This window comes from Trichechus manatus, unplaced genomic scaffold, assembly GCF_000243295.1.
Source record: "Trichechus manatus latirostris isolate Lorelei unplaced genomic scaffold, TriManLat1.0 scaffold00004, whole genome shotgun sequence".
NCBI classification, from domain to species: domain Eukaryota; kingdom Metazoa; phylum Chordata; class Mammalia; order Sirenia; family Trichechidae; genus Trichechus; species Trichechus manatus.
Genome location: NW_004443940.1, coordinates 18,349,450 through 18,371,583, shown reverse-complemented (window position 1 = coordinate 18,371,583; position 22,134 = coordinate 18,349,450). Strand labels below are relative to the sequence as shown.

Genomic DNA, 22,134 nt, shown 5'->3' with positions numbered 1-22,134 from the left:
AAACCAAACCCATTGCAATCGAGTTGATTTCGACTCATAGAACCCAGGCAGGGAAAATCTGAAACGCTAGAAATGACTTCTTTGATAGTCAGCATTGGGCGAGGCTCGTTGCCCAATTCTGATTGCTGGACATGGCAGAGACCATTCTCCCCTTCTTCCTTTTAGTAACTGAGCACTTGCGTAGTAAGCTTGGAGCCCTGGTGGCAGAGGGGTTAAGCACTTGGCCACTAACCAAAAGGTGGGCAGTTCGAATCCACCAGCTGCTCATTGGAAACCCTATGGGGGCAGTTCTACTCTGTCCTATAGGGTCGCTATGAGTCAGAATTGACTCGATGGCAACGAGTATAGCAGGCTGAGGAGCCCTGGTGGTACAATGGATAAAGCAATCGGTTGCTAACCAAAAGGTCGGCAGTTCAAACCCATCAGCTGCTCCACAGGAGAAAGATGTGGCAGTCTGCTTCTGTGAAGATTTACAGCCTTGGAAACCCTGTGGGGCAGCTCTACTCTGTCCTATGAAGTCTCTATGAGTCGGAATCAACTCGACCGCAGTAGGCTTTGGTGGGTAGTAGGCTGAATAATGGCCCCCAAAGATATCAAGTCCAAATCGCGGAAACCTATAACCCAAAAACCCACTGCCACAGAGTCGATTCTGACTTACAGTGACCCCGTAGGACAGAGTAGAACTGCCCCATAGGGTTTCCAAGGCTGTAAATCTTTACAGAAGTAGTCTGCCACATGTTTCTCCCACACAGTGTCTGGTGGGTAGGAACTGCCGACCTTTCAGTTCGCAGCCAAGCACTTAACCACTGTGCCACCAGAGCTCCTTTGGAATCTATAAGTGTTACTTTATTTGAAAAAAGAGTCTTTGCAGATAGGGTTGAGTTAAGGATTTTTTTTTATGTTATTATTACTTTATTGTGCTTTAGATAAAAGTTTACAGTGCAAATTAGCTTCTCACTCAAAAATTTATACACAAATTGTTTGATGATATTGGTCGCAATCCCCTCAAAGTCTTAGCACTCTACCCCTTTCCCTTTGCACCCCGGGCTCCCCATGTCCTTTCATCCAGGTTTCCTGTCCCTTCCTGCCTTCTTGTCTTTGCTTTCAGGCAAGTGTTGCCCACTTGGTCTCATATAAGTTAAGGATCTTGAGTCGGGGAGTACATCCCGGATTATCCAAGTGAGCCTTATCACAGATGTCCTTATGAAAGGGAGGCCAAAGAAAATTAAGACAGAAAAGGAGAAGCCACGTGATTACGAGGCAGAGATTGGAGTGATCTGGCTACAAACCAGGAAATACCTGGAATTATCAGAAGCTGGAAGAGGTGTAGAAGAAATCCTCTCCTGCAGCCTCAGGAGAGAGTGTGGCCCTGCTGACATCTTGGTTTTGGCCCTGTGATACTGATTTTGGCCTTTGACCTCCAGAACTGTGAGACAATAAATTTCTGTTGTCTTACACCACCAAGTTTGTGGTACAGGAAAACCTGCAAAAGCCAGAACCTGTGTAAGGCAGAAACCTGTCAGAGAAGGAACACTCAGATATGTTCTACTAATAGAGAGCAACAGAAAAGTGGTAAGACTGCACCCTGTCAAAGGCAGAAAACTTGTGAGATCCAGAAAAACAAGGCAGTCACGTCAAGTTCTGGCTTTCAAGGGTTTGTAATTTGTTACAGCAGCCACGGGAAACTAATACAAGCCCCCTTCCTGAATTTTTAGCTGGAAATACAACGCACAGTGAAAGACTACATTTCCCAGTATGCCCTAAAGCTAGGAGTAGCCATGTGACTAGGTTTAGCCAATGAGTAGAAGGGATGTGTGTAACTTCTGCTTTCTGAGTTTCAAAGTCAAGTTTCTTGCTCTCTATGCTCTTTTCCCGCTTTGCACAAGCTGGGACTCAGCATGGTGCTGTTGAGCCAGCTATGACCAAAAGAAGAGGACAACTGGAGCAATAACCTTAGACACAAAGATGAAAGCAGAGGGTGCCCCTCCTGTCCTGCAGTGCTACGTAAGAGAGGAATAAGAACTATTCTCTCTTATTTCAAACACGTTATATTGGCTCTTCTTGTAGCAGGTAGTTTATATCCTAACTGGAGTCCTGGGGTAGTGCAAATGGTTAATGTGCTCGGCTGCTAACCAAAAGGTTGGAGGTTCAAGTTCACCTAGAGGCACCATGTAAGAAAAACCCGGAAATTGATTTTCGAAAGCTCAGCCATTGGAAACCCTGTGGAACACAGTTCTACTCTTACTCACATAGGGTTGCCATGAGTTGGAATTGACTTCACAGCTACGGGTTCTATATCCTAGCTAAAACATTGGGCTTCTCTTGTTTTGATGATCTGGGCCTATGTGATGATCTGGGCCTGTAAATCTTCCCCATTGCCTATGCCTGTGTCCTGGCTTCTGCTGATCAACCTTCCCATGGTAGATGGTTATTCTACATCCGGATTTCAGAATATCACCAAGTCCAGAAATACCAATTCCCATACTTTGCCTGCCTGTTGGGACACCCTCACTTCTGTGTGGTGCTGCCTTAGTGCTGACTATTTGCTGGCACTGCCAAAGTTTGCCTGTCATTATGCCCTCCAGATGCTAAGCTCCACCTTCACTGCTCTTTCAGCTGGCTTTATCTCCCTGGAGTCTGCCCACTCGAGGTGGAAAGCTGGCTTCTAGGCCCTGACTCCTCCTGGTCCATCCTGTCCTACAGCAGTTAACTCAGCCACGCCTGGCTATGTCCTGAGGTATGTGGGGAAAGGGTTGCCTGGCTCCTGGCAGGAAACACAGCATGTAAGTACAAAGTCTCCCCAGACTCCTTCCCAGAGCTAATTCCAGAAGCTGACTGTACTTTCTGCTTGAAGTATCAAACTAGCAAATGACTACCATGGGCTTTGGTGATAGAGACATATTTCATTCTTCGATGGCTTAGATTTGTATTTGTTTTCCTTCACGCGACTTTACGACTGATAAAGTGTCGTCTATCGATAGCTGATGTTTTCCGGAGGACAAGTACTGCTTCAGAAACACAAATTTTAAATTTGCAATATGCATTGGTGTAACTTCAGGTAAAGAATCACCTGGGCCCGTGGTAAGGAATGCTTTTGATTAACTCCGAGATGCGGAAGGAAACTCATCCAGTATCCTGGATCAGGCAGCTACTATTTATTTATGCAAAACAATAAGACAAAGTCATTAAAGCCCCCATTCCTGGTAATTGTCTCAGAAATTGCATTCCCTGGCCTAGCAATTAGTTTTATACAAAGCAAGAAGATATTTGGGTTAATAACCTTGAGTGTTTATGACTCAGTCAATATTTGGGTTGCTTCAGGCTGCTTTGCTACTGTAAATTTTGAGTACAGTGTTTGTGGGTGTATAAATACTTAGCTAGCCATTGAAGCATCAGTTAATGAAATCATCTCTCTGTTCTTTAATTTAGAAGATACTGCCGGCAGTGTCCTCATAAGCGGTATTTATTTTAGCTGCTATCATGTGATGGAAACCAAATTGCTATCGTGCTGTATGGTTTATTACTTTGTCACTTTGCAGATTCGTACCACAAACATCTCTTGGATTAGTCTCCTTAAAACAGATCTTGAATAACCTAGTTGCTTGCCTCAGATGGTTTTGACCAGATTTTCTCTTTGCAGCCATGCTTCTTTATTGCTTCAAGACTTGCAATATATTTTGTGCGTGTTTTGTGCGTGCACGTGCATGTGACTATCACAGATGCGCTAGGAGTCACAAACAGCATGGATAAGCACTTCTTTCTAGAAGGCGTTGACTGTTTAAAAAAGAAAAACCTACATAAGCGGAGTCCAAAACCATCGCTATCAAATACCAGAACAGTCATGTCAGGGAAGGTTTCTGTCCACTGATTATTTTGTCTAAATAGAGGTTTCTCAAAAAATGTTCGTCCTAACACTTGTTCCTGGGATGCTAAATGAATTCTATCTTGTTTCTGTTTGGATAGTCAAATGTAAAAAAAGGGGGCGGGGGCGTACAACCAAGTTATTACTTTCTTCACTAGTCAAGAGGCATCTTGAGGGTAAAGGACTGTACATATTCCATCCTGTATTTTTCCAGGCTGAATTGTTAGCAGGAATTTAGCTCTCTATACCAGTGTCCTAGAAAATAACTATCACTATTGCCACTTTTTCTAATGAGTGACTATTTGGTACCGGCTCTTGGTTGTAAAAATCAATCAATATAATAAGCAAAGAATTCCAGTGGTCTTTACTAAAAAAAATGAATTCTGATATTTTAGATTATTGGAGAACAGTGAATATGAAGTGGATATCAGACTACATTAAGGAATTATTTTAATCTAGTTAGGTGTGATAATTACATTTTGTATAAAATAATGGCTCCTTTTTTTTTTGGAGATGTATGTTAAAGCATTTAGGGGTGGAATAATATGCTGTCTGGAATTTTCCGTAAAATACTTCAGCAAAAAAGGAAAGGAAACAAAAAGATAGAGTTAGATTTAATAAGTGGAAAGAATATTGATGGTTGTTGAAGCAGGATGATGAGTACATAAATGTTTTTATATTCTCCACTGTTATTTATGTTCAAAATTTGTTTATAATACAGTGTTTTTTAAAAAAGAGTTTTGTGGTCAAATAAGTTTGAGAAAACTTGGCTTTAATAAAATAAAATTAAGCATGTTTGCTTACTGTAGACCTTCTTAGAACCTCCATATATTGGTGTATAGATACATCTTTTAATTTTTTTTTCAGATCATTTCAAAAGACTAATGTTCTGCCAAACACACTAACACACTTTAGGAAACCCTGGTTCAAGTTCTATCTGACAATCAGTTTGAACTGAATTGCCTGCCGCCTACTGTTTTACTGCATCATCAGAGTGAGTAGCTTATACATTTCTTCCCATTTCTCTCTCTATTTCAGTCCTGAGCATCCAGTGGTGCGGTTGAACTTCAGCTTCAGGGAGGTCAGATGGGCTGAGGGTCGGCCCTTGGCTCAGCCACGTACTAGCTGTCTAATCTCAGGCAAATCATTTAACCTCTTTGCCCCTCAGTTCCTTTGTCTGTAAAATGGGAATAATAATGGTACCTACCTCATAGAATATAGAATTGTCATATAGAATAAATGAGATAATGCCTGTAAAGCATTTCACACACTGCCTGGTACATGGTAAATTCTCAGTAATCTGAGTTACTATTATTATTATAATTCATTTTTTAGGGACCAGCTTAGTTACTATCCTCTTTGTGAAACCTTCTGAATTTTCTTCACTCAGAATTCCTTCCTTTTTCTTCTACCTTCTGGCAGTGTTTATACCTTTAGGGTAATGAATGATTAATTGTAAATGTCTTGAGGATAGGGACCATATCTTATTCTCTCTATATGATACCCACATACTAACACAGGCCATCAAGCCCAAAAAGATGAAAAGGGACTGATCCCAGCAGGCCCGGCTCCCTTTAAGTCTTTGAAAACCCCACACAACAATACCACTTACATATCATTGCTCAGACACACCCAGCTGCAAGGGAGGCTGGGAAATGTAGCATTTGTTTTATATCTCTCCTTAGTTAAGGCCATGCTGTTGTAGCTTTCTGTTTGTTTTTTCATTTTTTTGTTTGTTTTTCCTATTTGAGATGAGGCCGAAGGGTCAAGACTAGTTTTTCAAAGAGCTCATCCATTGCCCACTCTCTGGTGAATGGACAAGACTCTCACTGACTTTAATATTGTGATTTTAGGATAAGAGAACAATAGCTTCCTTATGTTATAGATATCATTGGTCCTTTGCCACACTAGAAATCATCTTTTGTATTGACGCAGTTTAATATTATTTAGGGAAAAAAAAGCCTTCAAATCAAGGAGAAATGGCACAAGTTCCTATGTAGCAGTGCCGTCCCCACTGAGGCACAGTGAGCACACACACTAAGTGTTTTGACAGGAAAACATGCAGATATTTACTTTGGCAACAGCAAGATTTCACAGTTATTACTTCCCAGGTCTGAGCTATATGGTCATGCTTCTTCCAAAAGAACATGCAGGCAGCAATTTGAAACCCTGGCTTTAATCAAATTATACCTGTTTCTTTACCATGAGCAAAGCTCTCAGCCAATTCATAAACATCTTTTGATTTGATTTTCCTGATGTGGTAAAAGAGTGAGAAATTGGGTTAATCCAGTAGTGAGGACATGCAAATCACAGAGACCTGATCTGAACAAGCTTTTGGCAGGCAATGCTTTAGAGCATCTTTTCTAGTGGAGGTAGAAAGGAGTTGATACAGTCAAGAACACACAACTCTTTAATTCTCATGGGAATGATCTAAAACCATTATACTGACTCTCAGATTTTACTTTCTTCTTTGAAGAAATTTTACCCAACTGGCTAACAAGTATAGAGAGTGATTACTTGAGTATTATTCCTTTGTCCCTTTTCCCCTTATCACTTAGGACATCCCGTCATATTGAAATTCATCAAAAAATATTTATTGTGTGTAAAAACGGTGTGGAGGCAGTGTCTGACCTCCTCTAACTTCCCAAGGGGGAAGGAGAATCAAGATCAACAGCCAAGGCTGATTCCTATGTGGTGGAGGAGGTCAGACATGCCTCCTCTCTCCACCATCTTTACCAATTCTGACACCAACTGTCCCTCCCATGGCATTCTGTACTTCTCTGCTGATTTCGATAATTCATTGCAATGGCCACACAGAACTCACAGACCATACTCACAATTATGGGGTTTATTAGGGAAGTAACAGTTTACAGTTCAGGCTCAGGAACACTAAAGGATACAGTTCTTCCATCAAGACAGCTTCTTCCCAGCTGTGCTCACAGGCACGTCTCTCCCTGGCCCTGGGTCTCTGCCCAAAGGCACTCAGCTTTCTCTCTCCATGAGCCGGGAAGCCCACCACACCATTTCCTGCTGCTGGGTCTCTGCTGCCGGGTCTCTGCTGCTGCTTCTCTGCCACCACTTCTCGAGCTCTCTCTTTCTCAGTCTCCTGCTTCCAGGAGCTTCTCAGAGCAGGAATCCTGGGTCCAAAAGACGTGCTGGCTCCTGGCTGTTCTTCCTCGGTGGTTGTGGGATTCTCTCTTCTTTCCCACCTCTTGGGTGGCTCATTTCAAGCCTAGCGCAATGGCAAAACTGACCAATCCGTTAGGTGGCCACAATTACCCTATCACACAGTCCTGTCCAATCACTTGGGTGGGAGTTACAAGACCGTGGCTAGAAAGGCCACACAAAAGTAATCCATTGAACCGCAGGCCACCCCTGTCTTTTCTAGCCAATGTTCTTTCATATTTGGAGGATAACTTCCCCCTCCCAATCATTTTACCAATCCAAAACAGTCATTAACAATTAGTCCTTCAATACTGCGTAAGAGTCCTAAGGGTGAGGTTACTCAGGTACCAGCCCTTCAGGTCTGTTACGGGTGTCCCTCTGATCTCGTCAGTTTCTCCAAAAGTCATCTTGGCTTCACCCTTTCTAGTGTCAGATAAGATTTAGCTGAGAGAAGATTGTTCCCTTGCTCTGAGCCTCACGAGGTATCAGCATAGCAAACTTTTAAGAGACTTTAGATTCAGCCACTGTCCTCCCGTCCAGCAGTGCCTCCCCCTTAGTCCACTCTTTCACACTTACGGCTCCACGCAAAAGTGATCCCTCCCATTGCACTGTGTATCTGCTATGCAATGTGAGAAAGAAAAAATATATGAGGAAATGGCCCTCACTAAGTTTCATTTACAATCTGCTTGGTTTTATTTGTAGTTTTTGGTTTTTTTCAGTCCAAATGGTGACATACTATATAACCACGGTGCACTTCGCTTTTTTTCCTTAACATATCTTGGAGAGGGTTCCGCATTAGAATATATAGCAATAGAACTGCCTCATTCTTTTTTTTTTTATTATTGTCATAAAATAAATATAACATAAAATTTACCATTTTAACCATACAACTCAATGACATTAATTACATTCACAATCTTATGCAACCATCAGTGCTATTTTGAAACTTTTTCATTCTTTTTTAACAGCAACATAATATTCCATTGTATGAAAATACTATAATTTACATAACCAGTCCCATAACGATGCGCATTAAATTTTTCTATTACATATAATGCTGCAATGAATAACTTTGTACATTCATCATTTCCCACCTGTGCAAGCACATCTGTAGGGTAAATACCTAAAAATTGAATTGTTAGGTTGAATTGCAGCAAACATTTGCACTTGAGATTTGGTAGCTATTGCAATCAGATAGCTGTTGCCGTCCACGAAGGAAGGCGATTTACAGGTTCCCATAAACACGCTCATGTACTTGGTACTTCACTGTTGAGTGTCTCATCGAGAGAGGAAATTACCAGATTTTGTGACTCTTGTCAATCCAAAAGTTAAAAACTGACATCTCTTAGTTTTAATTTGCATTTCTTTTTACTATGAATGAGGCTAAGCACTTTTCATATGTTGAAGTAGATATTTAGGTCTATTTCTGGAGCCTCCATTCTACTTCATTGATCTGTCTGTTGTCTGTCTTTTTCAGAATTGAGAAGGATGATTCATAATTTTAAAAGAAGGAAGAAGGTACAACTGAGCTCTACCACTCACTAGCTATCTGTCTGATTTTGAATGAGTCTCTGAATCTCTTTGATCTTAATTTCTCCATCCAACAACAGTGTTGGATCCCGTGAGTGCATTTATTCAGTGTACGTTTATTGAAAGGGGCAGTGATGGTTCCGTGGTATAATTCTTGCCTTCCATATGAGACACCCAAATTCGATTGCTGGCCAATGTACCTCATACGCAACCACCACATTCCCTCAGTAGAGGCTGGCATGTTGCTGTGATGTTGAATAGGTTTCAGTGGAGTTTTCAGACTGATATGGGCTGGAAGAAAGGCCTGGCAATCTACTTCTGAAAATGAGCCAACGAAAATCCTATGAATCACAGCAGAACATTGTCTGATGTGCAAGTGATCCTGGGGATGGGGCAGCATTTCCTCCCATCGTGCATGGCGTCACCATACGTCCAGCCAACTCAAGGGTAGCTAACAACAACATGTTTCTTGAGTGTTAGGCTCTGAGCTGGGTGCTGGGAATGCAACACAGAGCAAAAGCAGACACAGTCTCTGCTGTCATGGAGTTTACAATCTAGTTCAAGGAGGGGGCAGACACTATTAAAATGATTACACAACTGCACTTGGAATTGCTACCAGTTCTAAAGATACAAGGCATAGATCATCGACAGTCTCTAACAAAGGGGCTTAGAAGATGTGAGACAGGAAGGAGCAGAGATGGCAGGAAAGATTTCCGAAGGAAGTGAAGGAAATGCCACAGAAGCTGAAATCTCGTGGGCAAGGAGGAGTTAGCCAGGTGAAGCCGGGGGTGGGGGGTAGTGGAGAGGAAAGGTGGAAAGGTTTTCCAGACAAACTTTCTGGTATGTGAGGACTTGGCACAAACAAAGAACTCGCTATCGTATCTAGAGATAGAAAAATGACAGGAAAGAGGTAGGAGATGAGACAAGGCTAAAGAAGTGACAGGAACCAATCCATGAAGAGCACTGGATAAAAATTTTGGTGTTTATCCTAAGCATTTGTCTTGCTTGGGACTTTTAGGAAGTAAATTCTGAGCTAAAGACTCAGAAGGTGATACTTCACTGGGAAGTGAGAACCCAGGACAGTAAGGGGGAGGAAAAAATGAAGTGAGGCAAGAAAAAGGTGTGAAGCAACGCAATACTGTGGTTATCACTCCGGTCACTGCGTCACAGTACCCTGTACCTGAAAAAAAGAAATACAGCTAGTTGGTTACCAGGTGTGTTTCCTTGACTTCTCCAGAAAGTTTACATGGAAAACTGTACCTCAGAGCAATTCTAAAGGGGAGAAGTACCCACTGCTGTCAAGTCGATTCCAACTCATAGTGACCCTGTTGGACAGAGTACAACTGCCTCATAGGGTTTCCACCGCTGTAATCTTTACGGAAGCGGACTGCCATGTCTTTCTCTCATGGAGCAGCTAGTGGGTTTGAACTGCCAACTTTTCAGTTAGCAGCCAAATGCTTAACCACTGTGCCACCAGGGTTTCAAGGGGGGAGAAGAGAAGAGGTAACTTATCTACCTGGCATTCTCCCGTCGTCCATTTCCCTCTGTTCCTGCTTCATTCTACAGAGAGCTGACTCTATTGCATTTCCAGAATGCATCATCCAGCCCCTGAGTGGCCACGCCCTGTGGGGTGTCATTTCATCCACACTTGGAAGGTGAGGTGCGAGTGGAATACCAACCAAGAGAGAAAGGAGGATGTGGTCAACTCTGAGAAGGCACACAGGGCTTGTGCCCAATATACCGTTAAAGGATTCCATGCAAGAGAGTGACGTGGTCTGGCAACGTTGTAAACGATGGCTTAGAGAGGGTTGAGATGATTGAAGGAAACCGTTGGGAGGTTATTGCAATAGTCTAGGAGAGAAAAGATGGTGCTTGAATTGGAGTGGTGGATGTGGATATGGAGAGGAATGAATTTGAGAAATGTTTAGCAAGTAAAATTGCCAGGGCTAAGGGATTGGTTGGAGCTGGAAGTTGGGAAAAGTATTAAGAATATTTCAGTTGCTGACCTCAGCAACCTGGTGGATGGTGGTGCCATTTTTTGAGATAGGAATAATCCCAGGTAGAGACCCCAGTTTTGGAAGAAAGATCCTGACTTGGGATTTGGACTTGTAGCTATGAGAAACTCAAGTGGAAATTCTGAATAGGCAACTGAACATGAGTCTGATTCTTGCAGCAGTGGGTGCGGATACTAGGGATTCAATATAGAGTGGGAAAGAGAAACTTAAATAACCCAAACATTTAATAATGGCTCTGTAGGGAAGGATGGGCCTGCAAACGAGACAAAGAAAGAGCTGCCGAAGAGGTAGGAGGACAACGAGAAGAGCTTTGGGTCTTTGAAGCCAAAGGAAGAGGGTCCCAGGAGGGAATGGTCTCAGAACATCACTGAGGGGCCAGGGGGTGTGAGGGCTGAGTCCCTTGCTTCAGTAACAAGGTGGTTATTTGTAATGTTAGCCAAAGTGATAGGGCTGAGGAGTAGGGGGAGCTGATGAAAAAGGAAAAGGAGTATAGGCAACTCATTTCAGAAGTTTCACTGGGAATGGGAGAAGAGAGAGTAATCATAGGAAGGGACTATGAAGTTGAGTCGTGTTTTTGTTTTGTTTTAAGAGACACTTAAGTAGGTTTAAATGTAAATGGGGAGGACTCAGGTGTCACGGAGGGGTTGGTTGTACAGGGGAGAGGGGACATTTTATAGTGTGGGGCTCTCAGCGAGCAGGAGGTGCTGAGACACCAAGCACAAGTGCAGGGCCTGATCTTGAGGCAGGAAGCACCCGCCAAGGGACTGAAAGAAAGGAAGGAGGATGCGGGGGGGCTGTAGCAGGAGGTGGTTGATCTGGTTCAATGGTCTCAATTTTTGAACAGTAGGGGGCAGGTCATCTGCAGATATGTGTGGTGGGGGTAAGGAGGTGTTTAAGGGAGTGCAGAGGGTTCACAATACTTCTTGAGAAGAATAGAACCTCCCAACTTTGCTAGGTCCTGAGGGAACCTCAGCCCATGGGTAGCTTGAAGAGAGATACTTGGGTGGAGGGATGGGGAAATCAGGGGGAGGAAGATAGATGGGCCACATGCCTCTCCCTCAAATCCTGCCCCCTCTGCTTACCCTCCAGCCAGTCTTGCCTCTGGTCTTCCAGTACATTGACAAAAAAGCAAATGAGATGTGTCTGACATACAGCAACTCCCATTTTTTGGCTACCAGATAACTAAGAGGGTGTCATTTTTATGACTCACAAATATTAGCTTAACACAGGAACCAATCCATTTTTGAAAAACCTTCTTTTATTGTGGCAGAGTGGTGATACTTCCAAATGTCGAACCTGGAAAACAAACTATTGTGAGCATCCACTAAAATTTCAACACAGAAATATGTTTAAAAGCCTTTTGTTCCCTGGGCTTTTCTTTTGGGACCTAGGATAGGACCTAACTGTTTAGCTTGTGGTTCAGGATAATCTGTGTGGGGCACCTCGGTAGGTGAGAAGTAGTGGATTTGGCATTTTGCCCATGGAACACCAGGCAGGAGCTCCAGTTACAAATTGCAGCTGTATAAAATAACAGGAAATGTGGGGCTTTGAAAGATTCCACTGGAAAGATTAATTATTTGGAAAAGGGATATGCAGCAGCTTCGTGTGTTTTTGGAGAAAAGGTAGCCTGGGCCATTTTTAATAGTGCAAAAGAAAATTCTGCTACCAGACTAAAGAAGGGAAGAGAGGATCTCTATTCAGCCTTTTTCTAGAGGGCTCACATTTAGCTTTAAAACCATCTTTATTCTCTTTGTTAGAAGACAAGTGGCTGGAAGCAAAAAGCCAGATGGAATCCTGGGAAGATTTGAGGCTTATAAAAGAAAAGATGTGGATTTCCGAATTCTCTGAGATGACCTCCCTGTTTGTTGAGGTTTTTTCATTTATCTCCCTACTATTCTCCTGCAAGCTTCCATTCTGTTGTACATAGGGTCGCTATGAGTTGGAACCCACTCAACAGCACCTAACAACAACAACATCCTCCAGCCTGTCCCTCAACAGGTAACAATTTCCTACACATCCATTCACCACGGACATTCACTTCCCTGTCACCGTAAGAATGTTATTCACATAAACTCAAAACTTCTGGGTAGACATCGGCTCTGGATTTAGCCTCTCCGTGTTGTCTGGAAGGATAAACTGTAATTTATTGCACTGCTGGAAGAGTGCTGAATATCAGACAAGCTGATACTCCGATAGGCTTGGGCACAGTTTCCTTCACATTTGAAGTAAATTAATTCAGTCTCTTCAATGCACACTGATTCTGAAGTGCCACCAAATTGTAGGGGAACTGGTATTTTGGAGAAAAAAAAAAAAAGAAGGGTATTTCCTCGAGTTCCCTGAGACATCCATCTATAAATGTATATAGAAAAGGGCCCTATGTTTTCATGTAGGGTCATCACTTAGTTTTGGCTTGAGCATCACTTACCTGAAGTCCTCCCTGGAGAGATTTATTTGGCATGAAGGTTTAACTTCATCACTTCCATCTCCATCTCTCCTATTGGAGCCTGACCACCAAATATGATCAACGTTTGTTCTCGGGCATGATTAGAGACTGTTCAGGTCCATCGATTATTTGGGTTGATGAAGACCAGCTCTTTGAAGACTTTAAGTGTGGCAATATGTACTTCACACCCCACTGTGGCGGCCCTGGGTCTCAGGCAGCCTGAGGCAAGCAGGAAAGGACAGCAAAATCCATCAGTGCCTCAGGTCATCACCAGGAACAAGTTATCCTCATGGAAAGTAGAGCCAAAAACCAAACCCACTGCTATCGAGTTGATTCTGACTCATAGCAACCCTATAGGACAGAGCAGAACTGCCCCATAGGCCTTCCAAGACACTGATCTTCTCGGAAGCAGACTGCCACATCTTTTTCCCGAGGAGTGGCTGGTGGGTTAGAATACCCGACTTTTCAGTTAGCAGTTGACAGCTTTAACCACTGTGCCACCAGGGCTGTGTCATAACCAGAGATTTCCAGTTAATAATGGCCAAAGAACACAGCTTTTATTGTAGTTCTGTTAAGCTTCAAATTGAATTTTTGCAAGTCGGACAAATGCAGTTTTAGAGACTGTGATGGCAGCGTCATTCCTAAGATCTCTAACTCTGTCTCTATGGCTGTCTCAGATGTGAAGGGACAGTTATGAATGCGAACCTGGTCTTTTGTGTCCCTTGTATCTAGCGTCTCTGTCTGTAAATCTCTCACCCGCATCATCTACCTACTTGACTCAGATTCCTAGGGTCTCTCACCTCCTCTTCAATAAGCAACAATTTCATGGCCTGTATGCCAGGGCTCCACCACCCATCTGTCAGTTTGTCATACTGTGATGGCTTGTGTGTGTTGCAGTGACATCTGATTTTTCAGAAGTAGATTGCCAGGCCTCTCTTCTGAGGTGACTTTAGGTGGACTTGAACAGCCAACCTTTTGGGATAGCAGCCAAGTACGGTAACCATTTACATCACCCAGGCACTCTGCCATATAATAAGCATTCAAGAAATGTTGATAATTTAAAAAAAAAAAAAAAAGACCAAACTTACTGGTCTGACAGAGATGGGAGAAACCTCAAGAGTGTGGCTCCTGGACACCCTTATAGCTCAGTAATGAAGTCACTCCAGAGGTTCACCCTTCAGCCAAGGATTAGACAGGCCCATAAAACAAAACGAGACTAAATAGGCACACCAGCCCAGGCACAAGGACAAGAAGGCAGGAGGGGACAGGAAAGCTGGTAACGGGGAACTTGGGGTTGAGAAGGGGAGAGTGTTGACATATCCTGAGGTTGGCAACCAATGTCACAAAACAATATGTGTACTAATTGTTTAATGAGAAACTAGTTTGCTCTGTAAACCTTCATCTAAAGTACAATAAAAAAATGTTGATAATTATAATACTTGTTTAGTTATACATGCATAAACTTCTGAATAACTCTTGCAGGTGGGTATCATCCTATCTGTGATAGTCCGGATTATTGTTCCACAAATATTCGCTCCTTTCGCCCTCCCACTGTGATTTGCCCACTCCATTGATGTTGGACTTGGCCTCACGACTTGGTTCAGCCAATAGGATGTTAGCAAACATAACACACACAGAGGCTTTAAATGTGCTAATACAGTCAGGTTTCCTCACTTGGGTTTCTCGTTGTCATAAGAACATGGACCAGGAGGCCTGTAGGTCTCAGAAGAGTGAGAGACATGTGGAGCAGAGCCCCCTGCCAGCCAACCCACATGCTCATTGCTTGATGCCGCTGAGAAGTGGGTAGATTGCAGCGCATCAATCGCTGCCTGCTACACAGTCTTTTGTTGTTGTTAGCTGCAATCAGGTTAGCCCCAGCTCAGTCTCCAACTTATCGTGAGTCCATGCACAATGGAGTGAAGGGCGGCTTGTTCCTGTGCCATCCCCACGATCCGTCGAGGATTGGACCTTTGTGATCCAGACGGTTTTCACTGACTGACTTTTGAAAGTAGATCGCCAGGATTTTCTTCCTAGTCCACCTTAGTCTGGAAGTTCTGCTGAAACCTATACAGCATCACAGCAACACACAAGCCTCCACTGACAGATGGGTGGTGGCTGCGCATGAGGTGCATTGGCCAGGAATCGAACCTGAGTCTCCCTCATTGGAGGCGAGAATTCTACCACTGAACCACCAATGCCTCACATAATCTTTAGACAAGGAAACTGAGGCCCAGAGATCCTCATTGAAAAATAAGACATGGAAATGTTATTAGATGTTATTAATAACATTTTAATAAAATGTTGTTTAAAAAAACCCATGGAAATGTTATTAATAAAAGAAGCTCTTCTTAAAGAGCCAGATGAGTGTGCCTTTGTTTAATACTCAAAAACTGGAGATACCATTAGACAGACTATGCTTAACTGAGGACTTCAGACAAAAATTGAGAGGAGGAATAATTTAAACCTTGAGGGGAACAGGTTGGGAAGACATCAGGGAGAAGGTAAAACTTAATCTCCACTATGACCTTTCATAAGGTGCCCTGGTGGCTCAATGGTTAAACACTACGCTGCTAACCAAAAGGCCGAAGGTTCGAACCCACCAGCCGCTCTGAGGGAAAACAGGACTGTTGTTCTGGTCCCGTAAAGATTACAGCCTTGAAAACTGTGTGGGGCAGTTCGACTCTGTCACATGGGGTTGCTATGAGTCGGAATTGACTTGATGGCACCCCAAAACAACAACAATGCCCTTTCATAAATCTCTGGCAGTTCTGGAGCTATGAAAGAACATTACTGGATGCCCTTGTTCTAGGTAAACCATGAAGGTGGGCATTGCTCACCTTGAATAAAAGACTCAAGCCATTGTAGAAGCTCTCCAGGTGCAGCATCATTTCCTACCCACTGGTTTTCCGGCCAGAGCCTTTTGTGACGTACTACTGTCCTGCTGAGACCCTCACCTGGAGGTTGGGGAGCCCCTGGACACCACTTCGCTAATTTTTGCTCTCCTTCTGGGAGGTTTATTTATAATAGAATGAATTTCAGAAGTTTGAGAAAACAAACATGTTATGTGAGTCTTGGCAAAGCTAGTTTTGGATGGCTACAATTTAGCTATTTCAAAATCAGACCTATGTGTGGACAAGACAAAGCTTGCAATTCTGGGCTAAGACAGTGGGCGTGCTAAGTTTAAATGTAGGAAACATGGCTTCTGGGGCAGTTGACCCAAATATAAAGTAGAATAGAAAATGTTATTATTATCTGAAGTCCTAGTGGCTCAAGTTTTCTTCCACATGCGTGGGCTTTGGAGTAAGACAGACCTGGATTCAAATCCCATTTCTGTACTTACTAGCTATGGGATCTTGATATGTACCTGCTCTGAGACTCAATTTGAAAATTTGTAGAGTGGTGATAATAATACCTACATCAGAGGGTTGCCATGAAGATTAAATGAGAGAATAAGTGTAAAATGCCTAGAATTGAGCAAGGTCCATGGTAGGTCTTTACAAGTGTTGATGTGTTAAATTCCATTGTCTTTATCTTCCTTCATAGATATAGGTGCCATTTTTGTTGTTAGGTGCCATTGAGTGGGTTCCAACTCATAGTGACCCCATGTACAATAGAACGAAACACTGCCTGGTGCCATAGATAGAGATGTATAACAGTCATTGGTCTCAGGAGAGTCCTCTTCTACCACCAATCTTTGTCCTCGGCACGTGTGAAAGGATGGGGGGGAGACATTGGAGTTGGGAGGCTGGAAAGAGACGGGACAATGTAAAGTTGTTATTGCCATTGAGTCAATTCCAACTCATGACGACCCCATGTGTGCAGAGTAGAACTGCTCCATAGGGTTTTCAAGGCTGGGACCTTTCAGACGCAGGTTGCCAGACCTGTCTTCTGAAGCACCTCTGGGTGGATTTGAACCACCAACCTTTTAGCTAGTAGTCAATCGCTTAACCGTTTGTGGCATCCAGGGACTCCTGGACGTTGTAAAAACTAGGAGCACAAACACTAGGAACAGTTTTGTTTTCTATTTGATGAGCTGTGAACGGTTTCCTCCTCACGGGGGAGGAGTGAGGCAGTGGGGATTCCGGGGAGGAAGAGTGGAAGAGGGAAGCTTTCCTAGCTAAAGCAGAAGGCACAACGAAGGAGGAAGGGGCGTTGAAGGGGTCTGCGGAGACCAGGAAAATGCCTCAGGTGGGAAGAGCTGAAACTGTTCACTGGGGCCAAGTCAGGAGAGCAGGGCAAGTTAGAGGAGGAGAAAATGGAGCCGTGACAGCAAACCTGGCCACTGGTAACAGGAACTGGAGCTGCTGTGTCGGGGCCACCTCAGATAACAGTAAGGGCTAACGTTTACAGAGTACTTACCATGACTATTTATCAACTCCTTTAATCTTTATTACAACCCTACAGCGGTTGCTATTATTACCTTCTCTTAGGCCAGCTCCAAGGGGCCTCCCAGTGAGCCTAGCTCCTGGCCTTCACACCCCTGTGGAGCTCCCTCTTGCATGAATTAGGGCTGCTGCAGCCCTGATACTTGCCTGTGGCCCTGCCAATGAAGGTTGCGCTTCTGCAGCTCAGCCTTGGCACCCCTTTACCAAGCCTGTGGCGTTGGCCCTTCTGCCGTAGGCAGCAGACCCTGAGACACTCCAGCCTAACCTGCCGTCCTGAACCACCCAGGCCTGTCCCTGCAGGCCTATCCCCTGAGGGTGGGGAAGGAGAGGCATGATACTGACAGCAAAGGAGGGAGGTGACGGATGGTGCCAGCCCGTAACCACACCACTGTTCCTGCTGGCAGGGAATCAAAATGCTTTAAGGAGACAAAACCTTTTGTTCTATAATAATGGAAGATTTGAAATTTAAAGGGTAAATCCCACCAGAAGAAAGGAGTAGGCAGGGACTTGAACTCACACTCAGACTAAATGACTCTCAGAGCCAACATCCATGCAGGGAGAGATAAGGGCTGGGCTGGGGATGGAAGCAGGGCATGAGAAGACCCCACAGAAGGAGGAAAAGGCAGGCAGAAAGGGGAAGGCTTGGTTTAATCAAATGAACAATAGTTCCTCCGACTAATCCCGTCCGGAAGAACTCCTGAGGTCCATCTTTGGAAATCTCCAGATTTCAGCCAGGACAAGGCTGGACAAACAGCTGTGCAAGGAAGCGGGTGGGTGAGAGTAATTGGATTCATTTACCGGACACTGATTTACCAGAAAAGGAAGTGGGGGTGTCAGGGACATTATTTCCACTTCCTGGTTACATATTCAAACATGGAACAACTGAGTCCTAACAGGACAAGGTAATAAAACAGGCGACCACCGGAGGAGGTACCACGCCCAGCGCATTTCAGAACAGAGTAAGAACTAGCAGTATTTTTAAGGGACTCGAGAGAGCAGTGCACAGCTGCCACCTCAAACCTAAAGGACAAGAAAGGTACCACAAGAATTACTTTTTTTTTTTTAAGCCAGCTCCAAAAAAATTGGACATAATCTCTCTGCCTTCAAATAAAATTAAATAAATTACAGTACATTCAGACAATGGAATACTATGTAATCACTAAAAAAACCTGGCTGCTTTATATGTATGGCTATGGAGTGATCACCAAGATAAATGTGAAACTAGCAAGAGACAGAACAATCTAGGTAATATGTGACATATGGTGTGAAATATCTTTTACTACATTAGTATAAAACAATAACGTGTGGCTTAGTTATCTAGTGCTGCTATAACAGAAATACTACAAGTGGGTGGCTTTGATAAACAGAGATTTATTTTCTCACAGTTTAGGAGGCTGGAAGTCTGAATTCAGGGCTCTAGGGGAAGGCTTTCTCTCTCTGTCGGCTCTGGAGGAAGGTCCTTGTCTCTTCGGAGCTTCTCCTCCCGCACAGTCTTCATGTGCCTTGGCATCTCTCTTCCCCCATCTGTGCTTCTGCTCTCTTGTTTAATCTCTTTTATATCTCAAAAGAGATTGACTCAAGATACATTCTACACTAACCCTGTCTCGTTAACAAAGACAAATCCATTCCCAAATGGGATTATTACCACAGGCATAGAGGTTAGGATTTACAACACATATTTTTGGGTGATGCAATTCAATCCATAACACATGTGTATTCTTGTACATGCTAGAATATCTCTAGGAGAACACGCGTGCATGTGTGTGATCTATTAAAAAATAATACGATGAAGGTTGAACAACATGATGGTCATATTGAATGTCATTGAATGTGAAGATTGTTGAAATGGCAACTGTTTTGTGACTTATATATTTGCCACGCTCACGAAAAATAATAACAGGGTTGTAAGTCAGGATAGTGATTCTCCTTGAGGGGGATGGTAACTGAAAGGAGACACACGGGGGCTTTTAGGGTATGGCTAACGTTCTGTTTCTTGACCTGGGTGCCAGTTACAAGATGTGTCCAGTTTGTAAAAGCTCATTCATCTGTACTTACAAGTTGTGCACTTTTTGATATATATGTTATGCCCCCCCAAAAATTGCAAAAGGGACATAATAATTTTGAATAATAATAATAATTAATAAAAACCTAAGTCCAGATATCAGGCAATCCAAGAGGTCCTCCTTCTGTTTCCCGGCAAGATTAGCCCCGACTATTACTCACACGCCCAATTCAGGACAGGGGATGAAAAAGGTTTACATTTCAACGGTCCCCAATCTGGCTTCATTTACTCACTCTTTCTTCACAATGACCTCAGCCTCTTGTTTATCAATTACTTCAGAACTTTTTTTTTTTTTTTCAAAACAGATTAAGCCACAGTTGTTCGTCTGTTTCCAACATCTGACCACGGCGCATCTGCAGCTCTGCAGGGCTGGGGTGTTGAAGGGAACCTGTTGGCTGGGAAACAGAAGGGAAGTTGTTCCATTTCACGCCAGTACTTTTCAATGTGAGCGAGCATATTTCTTGTAAAAAAAAAAACAAAAGGAAGGTGAAGAATTAATTCCTTGACCCCTTTTATTGAGGAGGAAGGAAAAAGAAAGAAAATGAAAAAAACAAAACTAAACAAAATAATTTTTCTGATATGAAGTAGGAAAGGGTTACAGATTGCCCCAGAAAGAAATATCAAATGCTCTCCAACCCTATTGTCAAATTTGATCCTAGGCATTCCTTTTGAGGAAAGTTGGGTGTTTGCCCAGGGAGTTCAGAGCAGCAGCCAAGATTCACTCATACCTGGGATATATAACTTCCCAGGGAAGGTGAAGGAAGAAGCCTGGCACTTATTGGAGGTCTACTGTATGCCAGGCACCATGGCTAGGCAGTTCCACCATTATTACATTCTTACCACAACAACTCTATGAAGTAGATACTGTTATTTTGCCCATTTTACAGAAGGGAACTAAACCTCACAGTGGTTTAGTATCTCACCTGGGGTCATACACAATTCATACCCTTAAATATCGTGTCTTAAAGCAACAATCATGACTGTGTGGTTGACAGGGCTCAGCTGCGTGGCTCTCACTTGGAGTTTCCCATACGGGTGCAGCTAGATGTTGGCTGTGGCTATGGTCATCTGAAAGTTACACTGAGCTAGATGTCCAAGGAGGCTCATTCACCTGGCGGCACAGCTTTCTTGAACAGACACTGACGGGGGTTGTCACCCAGAATGCCTACACATGGCCTTTCCATGTGGCGGCTGTGCTCTGAGAGGAAGTATCCCAAGAACAAACGTCCTAAGAGATCTGGAAGTTCCAAGTCTTTGTATGTCCTAGCATCACTTCTGCTACATCCTACCAGTCAAAGTGAATCACAAGGCCAGCCCAGATTAAAGGGTTAGGATGGAAGAGATAGACTCCCCTCTCAGTGGGAGGAGTACTAGCGAAGAATTTGCAGCCATCTGTAATCTACTGCACCTACAAAGTGGGGAAGCCAGGATTGGAATCCAGATCTGCTTGATACCTTCTTTTAGAGCCACCTCCAGGCTTAGTTATGAACCTGCCCAACCACTGGAAAATGGCCATTATTGATTCTGGCGTTTGAAACGAAGATAAGTAGGGATATCAACACCACTTAGATACCTCTTGCTAAAGGGATTCGTACAGGCTACACCAAGCTCTCCCAAGAAGGGCCCCAATCCCACTACCTACTGGAAGTTGTCACCTTTTCTAGCAAAAGGTGAGCATCTTGGGAACCATTGAGGCCAATGCGTGAAAACTTCTGAGGTGCCACCAGCTCAACCTGCAAGACGTCCCTCCTTCTGAAGTGACCGATACTTCCACCTTAAGATGAGGGAATCTAGTTGAAACTGTCCCTTGGATAACTAAGTTAGGAGTTTTCTGGAGGTTTTCTAATAAATGTTATTTGCAATCTTGAGCAAAGGTCTGTGAGCTTCAAAAATAACTTTTAGAAATGAGAGCCCCAGCCATGTTTACCTGCCACTCAGCCTTGGCCACCACCAGCTGCCCCTGTAGGAACCCACCTCTCCAAAAAGGCATCTGCACATGCTTCTCTGGTTCATCTCCGCTGGTGTGTCCTCTGCCTCGTCAAATCTTTCTGCAGCGGTGCTGGCAGGGGCTCTGAGACTAAGGTGCGAATGGGTTTCACTGGGGTATAAGAAGAGTCCCATCATCCATTGTGGGGCACCGAGGTTCAGTCAAGACAGGACAGTGAAGGAGTGCTCTATGAAAAGTTGAGTTATGCACCCAATTAGGTCTGGAGAGGGTGTTTCATTCTTTTAGCACCCACTGCAACTTTAATTCATTCACCAAACATTTCACTGGTGCCTGACCCTTGCCAGGCACTGCCTTGGTCCTCTGCTTGCTCTGATCACCTCTTCCCTGGCTTCACCTACTTTCTCTCCACCGTGAAGCTCCAAGACCCACGTGCAGTGCAGAAACTCCTGCCTCCCCAGTGCCCACACTGTGCCCAGCGCCAAGTGTACACCAATAAAGACACTTTCCTGTTAAACTTTGGAGAAAGATGTTAAAGGTGAGGGGAGAAGGTAGCTTAAATAACCTTATTGCTGCAAATTAAAACCAAACAATAGTTTAGCTTAACTAGTAAAAAATGTCCGCCTTGACAGAAGGGGACAAGGAAGCTGGTGATAGGGAACTCAAGGTTGAGTAAGGATATTGTTGATGTGTTGTGAGATTGTTAACCATCGTCATAGGGCAACAT

At 43.7% G+C, this 22,134-nt stretch overlaps 1 non-coding gene across 1 annotated transcript; it reads right to left on the bottom strand.

Annotated features, from left to right (window-relative positions):
* Nucleotides 1–15,142: 15,142 nt before the first annotated feature.
* On the bottom strand, nucleotides 15,143–15,213 carry TRNAW-CCA (transfer RNA tryptophan (anticodon CCA)). The gene has a single exon. It is a non-coding gene; the product is annotated as a tRNA-Trp (tRNA).
* Nucleotides 15,214–22,134: the final 6,921 nt, after the last annotated feature.